This window comes from Cryptomeria japonica, unplaced genomic scaffold (genome assembly GCF_030272615.1).
Source record: "Cryptomeria japonica unplaced genomic scaffold, Sugi_1.0 HiC_scaffold_243, whole genome shotgun sequence".
NCBI classification, from domain to species: Eukaryota; Viridiplantae; Streptophyta; class Pinopsida; order Cupressales; family Cupressaceae; genus Cryptomeria; species Cryptomeria japonica.
In genome coordinates, this window is record NW_026729065.1 from 75,190 (window position 1) to 82,500 (window position 7,311).

The following is a 7,311-nucleotide window of genomic DNA, read 5'->3' on the forward strand; positions in this document are numbered from 1 at the left end:
CACTTTTCCTGTGCTCCAAAGGTGCACACCTAGGTGAGCACCTTCGACCACACCTTGTAGCACACCAAACTCTGACTTTCGACTTCATCCGCAATGCAGGGTCTTTGAGGTTGGCGCAATGCGCACAACCAGGGGAGTCGACCCATCAAACCCAACACCTCCCCTATATAAGCTATTTGTCTGATTCTCATACATGCGTAGCCTGCAGGAGCAATTAGGACATCGACCCCAACTTTCGGCTTCTAAACGAAAACAAGGTCTTTGAGGTTGGTGTAATGCGAACAACTAGGGGAGTCAACCCATCAAACCCAACACCTCCCCTATATAAGCTATTTGTCTGATTCTCATACATGTGTAGTCTACAGGAGCAATTAGGACATCGACCCCAACTTTTGACTTCTTAACGAAAACAAGGTCTTTGAGGTTGACGTAATGCGCACAACCAGGGGAGTCGACCCATCAAACCCAACACCTCCCCTATATAAGCTATTTGTCCGATTCTCATACATGTGTAGCCTGCAGGAGCCATTAGGACATTGACCCCAACTTTTGACTTCTTAACGAAAACAAGGTCTTTGAGGTTGGCGTAATGCGCACAACCAAGGGAGTTGACCCATCAAACCCAACACCTCCCCTATATAAGCTATTTGTCTGATTCTCATACATGTGTAGCCTGCAACAACGATTAGGACATCCACCCCAACTTCTGAATTCGTCTGCGTTGACCGCACCAAAGGTGCACGCCTTGGTGCTCACCAAAATCCGACTTCCGACTTCTTCTGCTATGCGGGGTCTTTGAGGTTGGCGCAGTGCGCACAACCAGGGGAGTCAACCCACCGAATGCAACACCTCCCCTATATAAGCTATTTGTCTGATTCTCATACATGCGTAGACTGCAGCAATGATTAGGACATCCACCCCAACTTTTGACTTCTTAAACAAGACAGGGTCTTTGAAGTTGGTGCAGTGCACACAACCAGGGGAGTCGACCCATCAAACGCAACACCTCCCCTATATAAAGCTATTTGTCCGATTCTCATACGTGTAGTCTGCAGCAGCGATTAGGACATCGACCCCAACTTCCGAATTCGTTTGCATTGACCGCACCAAAGGTGCACGCCTTGGTGTGCACCCTGGAGTGCACTTTGGTGCTCACCTCGGTGCACACTTTGGTGTGCACCTCGGTGTGCACCAAAGGTGCGCACCTTGGAGCGCACCAAAGGTGTACACTTTGGAGCGCACCACATAGGGTCTTTGAGAGGTTGGCGCAGTGCGCACACCAAGGTGGGTGTTGAGGTGCGTGCCGAGGTGGGTGGGTGCTAGGGTGCGCTCCATGGTGGGTGCCAGGGTGGGTGCGTGCTAGGGTGGATTCCAAAGAGGGTCATAGGGTGGGTGCCAAGGTGGGTTGGTGATATAGTGGGTTCAAAGGTGGGTACTAGGGTGGGTTCCAAGGTGGGTCACAAGTTGGGTGCCAGGATGCGTGGGTGTTAGGTTGGGTGCCAAGGTGGGCTCCTGCGTGGGTGGGTGCTAGGGTGGGTTTCAAGGTGGACGCGAGGGCGGGTGCCAAGGTGGGTAACAAGTTGGGTGTTAGGATGGGTGAGTGCTAGAGTGGGTGCCAAGGTGGGTGGGTGCTAAGGTGGATGCCAAGGTGGTTCACAGGGTGGGTGAGTTCTAGGGTGAGTTCCAAGGTGGGTCACAGGTTCAGTGCTAGGGTGGGTGTCAAGGCGGGTGTCGAGGTGCCTGGGTGCTAGGGTGTGGATGCCAATGTGGGTCATAGGGTGGGTACTAGGGTGGGCTGCAATGTGGGTGCCAAGGTGGGTAACATGCTCGGTGGGTTCTAAATTGGGTGCCAGGGTGGGTGTGCACCCACCTTGCCCGAGGTGGGTGCCAAGGTGCCAGTGTGGGTGGGTGCTAAGGTGGATGCCAAGGTGGGTGAGAAGGTGGGTGATAGGTTGAGTGGTAGGATGGGTGGGTGCCAAGATGGGTCACAGGGTGGGTGCAAGGGTGGGTAGGTGCTAGGGTTGGTGTCAGGGTGGGTGGGTGCTAGGTTGGGTTCCAAGGTGGGTGCGAGGGTGAGTGTCAAGGTGGGTCACAGGTTAGGTGCTAGGATGGGTGAGTGCTAGGGTGCAAAGGTGCCAGGGTGGGTGCTAGGATGGGTCGATGCTAGGGTGAGTGGCAAGGTGGGTCCACAAGTGTCAAGGTGGGTGCCGAGGTGGGTGCCAAGTCGGCGACTGCTATGGTGGATGCCAAGGTGGGTCACGGGGTGGGTGCCAAGTTGCTAGGTTGGGTTCCAAGGTGGGTGCCAACGTGGGTGCTAGGGTGCGTGGGTTAAAGGGTGTGTCACAACGTGGGTGCCAGGATGGGTGCGCACCCACACTGGCCAAGACGGGTGCGGGTGCAAGGTTGGGTTCCAAGCCCGGTCACAGGCTGGGTGCTAGGATGGGTGGGTGCCAAGGTGGGCACCAGGGTGGGTGCACCCACCCTGGCCAAGGTGGGTCACGGGGTGGGTCCTAGGGTGGGTAACGGGGTGGGTACTAAGGTGCGTGCCAAGGTGGGTCATAGGGTGGGTGCCAAGGTGGGCACCAGGGTGGGTGTGCACCAACCCTAGCCAGGGTAGGTCACGGGGTGGTTGTCGGGGTGGGCGTCAAGGAGCCAAGGTGGGTGGCAAGTAGCCAAGTTGCGTGCCAAGGTGGGTGTCGGGGTGGGTGCCAAGGATCCAAGGTGGGTGCCAAGGAACCAAGGTGGGTGTCTGGGTGGGTGCCGAGGTGGGAGCCAGGGTGGGTCCCAAGGTGAGTGCAAAGGTGGGTGCCAGGGTCAAGGTGAGTGCCAATGTGGGTTCCAAGGTGCCAGGGTCAGGGTGAGTGCCAATGTGGGTTCAAAGGTGCTAAGTTGGGTGCGAGGTTGGGTGCGAGGGTGGGTGGGTGCCAAGGTGTGCTAGGTGGAAGCCCGGGTGGGTCGGCATCCCATGGGTGTCGAGTTGGGTGCCTGATGGGTGCTTCTTGTCAAGTTTTAGTCGTCGGGACTCATTTCGAGCCTTAGAGGTCGTTTCTTGTCCGGTTGCCCTGTCTTCGACCTGGGAACCCAATTTTGGTCCTCGGGTCCCATTTTTTTTTGTCTCGCATCCCACTTTTGGCCTGTGGCCTTTTCGGGGTCGATTCTCGTTTTGGGCATCAGAGCATGTTTCTTCTCCTAAAACCCAATATTTGTTTATTAAGTCTCGGAACACATTTTTGTTCTCGTGGACCCATCATGGGTCTTGGAACGCATTTGTGGTCCTTGGGTCCCATTTTGCATCCCGAAACTTGTGTTTTGGTGCTTGATCCCTATTTTGGGTGCCCACCTTGCACCAAGTGCGCACCCGGGGCAAACCGAGCGCCTTGGTGCACCGGGGCAAGATCGAGCGTGCACCCGAGGCGCCCCGAACATGCACCAAGGTGCACTCGGCCCACATGTGAGCGCAGGTCGTTGCGCCCGAGGTGGTGTGTGGGCACCGCGTTGCAGACGGGACACTGCACGCACACGACGCCCCCTCCAGGTGCACGCACGTAGGCCGGGCCGGGTGCACACCCGACGCCCTAGCAAGGTGCGCGCACCCGGGCAGGGCTCACACTTGGCGAACGGGGCGCACTTCGCGAGGGAGGGTGTGCACCTCGACGGGGGTGGGTGGCCGGGGTGGATTCGCACGTGGGTCGCGGTTTGCTAAGTACACACTGCGACAAGCTCATAACGGGTGCGATCATACCAGCATTAGTGCACCGGATCCCATCAGAACTCCGCAGTTAAGCGCGCTTGGGCCGGAGTAGTACTGGGATGGGTGACCTCCCGGGAAGTCCCGGTGTTGCACCCTTTTTTAGTTTTTCGCCGGGCGTCGCAATGCTATTTGAATAAACCTTTTGCCCGTTTGCGTTCTCGTCGGGGCCGGGCCGGGCCGGGGTGCGCTGCCCGCACTACCGCGCGCGCGGGGGCGACACCGAGCGCGCACCCGAGGCACCCCGAGCACACAGGCCACGGTGCAACCCGGGCGTTGTGCGCGCACCCCGGTGCGCCCGAGGTGCTGCGCGCGCACCCAGGTGAAATCGGTGTGCACCTCGGCCAGTGCGCGCTCGGTCGAGTCGCGCACGTTGGCCAAGGTGCACGGTGATGTTTCTTACTCTAAGGTTCCGCACCAGACGCCCGGGACAGGTGAGCGAAGCTGGGCGGGGCCGGGTGCGCGGCCGGGGCAGGTGCACGCAGCTGGAGAGAGCTTTGGAGCACACTTCGGAGCGCACCAATGATGCGCTCCATTCAAAAGTTTCCTGAAAAGGCAAAAAAAGTTGAGATTATAGAATTTCCCACTTGAGAGATTGTAAAAAAAAAAAATTTAAAATGAAGGAAACGCGGGTGCCAAGGTGTGCGCAGCCCAGCCAAGGTGTGCGCACCAAGGCGCCCACCCTGGCGAAGGTGCACGCAAGGTGCGCACCCGAGGCAAACCGGACAATTAACCCAACTTTCGACTTCGCGCGCACCTTGGAGCGCACTTCGGAGCGCTCCTTGGTGCGCACCAATCTTGGGCACCTCGGAGTGCACCATGGCGCCCACCAAGGTGCGCACCCGGGGCAAACCGAGCTCCGACTTCGTGCGCACCTTGGAGCGCACGAAAGGTGCGCACCATGGCGCCCACCAAGGTGCGCAGCCCAGCCAAGGCGTGCGCATCAAGGTGCGCACCCTGGCGAAGGTGCGCACCCGGGGCAAACCGAGCTCCGACTTCGTGCGCACCTTGGAGCGCACAAAAGGTGCGCAACCCAGCCAAGGTGTGCGCACCCCGGTCAAACCGAGCTCCGAATCGTGCGCACCAGAGGTGCACGCCATCGTGCGCACCTTGGAGCACACTTCGGAGCCCTCCTTGGTGCGCGCCGATGTTGCGCACCTCGGAGCGCACCCGGGGAAAACAATGCAATTAACCCGACTTTCGACTTCGTGGGCACCTCGGAGCGCTCTCGGGTTCGCACCTCGGAGCACACCGAGGTGCGCACCTTTGATGCGCTGCCTTCACCAATTTCCAGAAAAGGCAAGAAAACATTGAGAAGGTGTGCGCACCGAGGTGCCCACCCTGGCGAAGGTGCACGCGAGGTGCGCACCCGGGGCAAACCGGGCTCCGACTTCGTGCACGCCGCACCTTGGAGCACACTTCGGAGCGCTCCTTGGTGCGCACCAGGGCGCGCAACCCAGCCGAGGTGCCCACCCCGGCGAAGGTGCACGCGAGGTGCGCACCCGGGGCAAACCGGGCTCCGACTTCGTGCACGCCATGGTGCCCACCGCGGCGAAGGTGCACGCGAGGTGCGCACCCGGGGCAAACCGGGCTCCGACTTCGTGCACGCCGCACCTTGGAGCACACTTCGGAGCGCTCCTTGGTGCGCACCATGGTGCCCACCAGGGCGCGCAACCCCGCCGAAGGTGCACGCGAGGTGCGCACCCGGGGCAAACCGGGCTCCGACTTCGTGCACGCCGCACCTTGGAGCACACTTCGGAGCGCTCCTTGGTGCGCACCATGGTGCCCACCAGGGCGCGCAACCCCGCCGAAGGTGCACGCGAGGTGCGCACCCGGGGCAAACCGGGCTCCGACTTCGTGCACGCCGCACCTTGGAGCACACTTCGGAGCGCTCCTTGGTGCGCACCAGGGCGCGCAACCCAGCCGAGGTGCCCACCCCGGCGAAGGTGCACGCGAGGTGCGTACCCGGGGCAAACCGGGCTCCGACTTCGTGCACGCCGCACCTTGGAGCACACTTCGGAGCGCTCCTTGGTGCGCACCATGGTGCCCACCAGGCCGCGCAACCCAGCCAAGGTGTGCGCACCAAGGTGCACGCGAGGTGCGCACCCGGGGCAAACCGGGGTCCGACTTCGTGCACGCCGCACCTTGGAGCACACATCGGGGCGCTCCCGGGTTCGCACCGGCGTTGTGCACCGTGGTGGGCACCTCGGAGCACACCAAGGTGGGCAGCGAGGTGCGCACCTTTGATGCGATGCCTTCACTAATTTCCATAAAAGGCAAAAAAAAAACGAGATTTTAAAATTTCCGTTTTGAAAGATAGTGAGAAAAAGGGAATGCTGGTGCCATCTTGAGCCCGCCCTGGTGCGCAGCCCAGCCAAGGTGTGCGCACCAAGGTGCCCACCCTGGCGAAGGTGCGCGCCCGGGCAATTAACCCAACTTCCAACTTCGCGCGCGCCAGGGTGGGAGCGCACCCAACAACCGGGCCTGGGAAGAGCCAATGCGAGAAACCCCACCAAACGCTCTGACAAAAAAAGAGGGGGCGCTCCAGTAACCCCGCTTCGGAGCGCACCCTGGGCAAACCCAGCCAAGGTGCCCACCCCGGCCAAGGTGCAGGCGAGGTGCGCACCCGGGGCAAACCGGGCTCCGACAACGTGCACGCCGCACCTTGGAGCACACTTCGTAGCGCTCCCGGGTGCGCACCTCAGAGCACACCAAGGTGGGCAGCGAGGTGCGCACCTTTGATGCGCTGCCTTCACTAATTTCCAGAAAAGGCAAAAAAAAAAGGAGATTTTAAAATTTCCGTTTTGAAAGATAGTGAAAAAAACGGAACGCGCGTGCCATCTTGAGCCCGCCCTGGTGCGCAGCCCAGGTAAGGTGCCCACCCTGGCAAAGGTGCGCACCCGGGCAATTAACCCTACTTCCGACTTCGTGCGCGCCAGGGTGGCAACCGGGCCTCGGAAGAGCCAATGCGAGAAACCCCACCAAACGCTCCGACAAAAAAAGAGGCGGCGCTCCAATAACCCCGCTTCGGAGCGCAGCCGGGGCAAACCCAGCCAAGGTGCCCACCCCGACGAAGGTGCACGCGAGGTGCGCACCCGGGGCAAACCGGGCTCCGACAACGTGCATGCAGCACCTTGGAGCACACTTCGAAGCACTCCCGGGTGCCCACCGGCGTTGCGCACCGTGGTGGGCAGCGAGGTGCGCACCTTTGATGCGCTGCCTTCACTAATTTCCAGAAAAAGGCAAAAAAAAATGAGATTTTAAAATTTCCGTTTTGAAAGATAGTGAAAAAAAAGGAACGCGGGTGCCATCTTGAGCCCGCCCTGGTGCGCAGCCCAGGCAAGGCATGCGCACCAAGGTGCCCACCCGAGGTGCACACCCGGGGCAAACCGGGCTCCGACTTCGTGCAGGCCGCACCTTGGAGCACACTTCGGAGCGCTCCTTGGTGCGCACCATGGTGCCCACCAGGGCGCGCAACCCAGCCAAGGTCTGCACACCAAGGTGCCCACCCCGGCGAAGGTGCACGCGAGGTGCGCACCCGGGGCAAACCGGGCTCCGACTTC

The 7,311-nt window shown here is 60.5% G+C and overlaps 1 non-coding gene across 1 annotated transcript; it reads left to right on the forward strand.

Moving 5' to 3' along the window:
* The first annotated feature begins 3,728 nt into the window (after positions 1-3,728).
* On the forward strand, positions 3,729-3,847 carry LOC131869314 (5S ribosomal RNA). Its single transcript, XR_009367703.1, has one exon. It is a non-coding gene; the product is annotated as a 5S ribosomal RNA (ribosomal RNA).
* The last annotated feature ends 3,464 nt before the right edge of the window (positions 3,848-7,311 follow it).